Below are 793 nucleotides of genomic sequence, written 5' to 3'. Positions count from 1 at the left end.
TTCCAGTTGGCTTAAAAATTATCTCTGGAAAGATGCTCGATTCGTACCATACAAGTCATATAAGCCGAGAACCTATCGCGGACTTTAAATCGGTACGAATCAGGTAGAAATCGCAACAGGAAAATCTATAGCCGGCTAGTCACCGCACAAACCTTAAAACCGAGAGTAAACCTAGGTCTTGCCCTAAACCCATCGCATTGGTCTCAGACATCTCAAAGACATGATATCTAAACGATACGAGATCCTAAAACATGTCTCTCCGTTCATATCTCAACGTTCCCGAAAGATTGTAAGAATAAATGATTTTTACGAAAATCATGTCTCGAACAAACCAACGGATTGCACGCATCAACGAAGTTAAATATGAGAAGACAACCCATGTTTACTTCAAACCCACTCGAAACAAAGTAACTCAAACAAACATCCATTATATATATAAACCGCATAGTGGTAGGGGTTCAAAGCCACCAACGGCCAGTCCCGATAAAAATAAAAGCGGCCAAAACAGGCCCATACAGAGTTCGAAGGCCACACTCGGCCGGACATATATGAACGAAGGCCACACTTGGCCGCATAATACAAGATAAGGGAAAAACTTCTTCCTGTCAAATACTCACCTCTCACAGATCAAAGTTAAAATTCCCGGACAAGGAAGCTCCGAATGCATCCGCAGGATGGTTCACTTCCTCATCGCCACCAGAAAACTCGGTCGTGATCTCTACGGAATCTGGAGAAACCGGGATGGGATCCCAGAATCCCTGAATCCTCCCGTCGATCGGAGAAATGAGCGTCT

Source organism: Brassica oleracea, chromosome C3 (assembly GCF_000695525.1).
Source record: "Brassica oleracea var. oleracea cultivar TO1000 chromosome C3, BOL, whole genome shotgun sequence".
In the NCBI taxonomy this organism is placed as follows: Eukaryota; Viridiplantae; Streptophyta; class Magnoliopsida; order Brassicales; family Brassicaceae; genus Brassica; species Brassica oleracea.
This window is presented reverse-complemented; position numbering follows the sequence as displayed.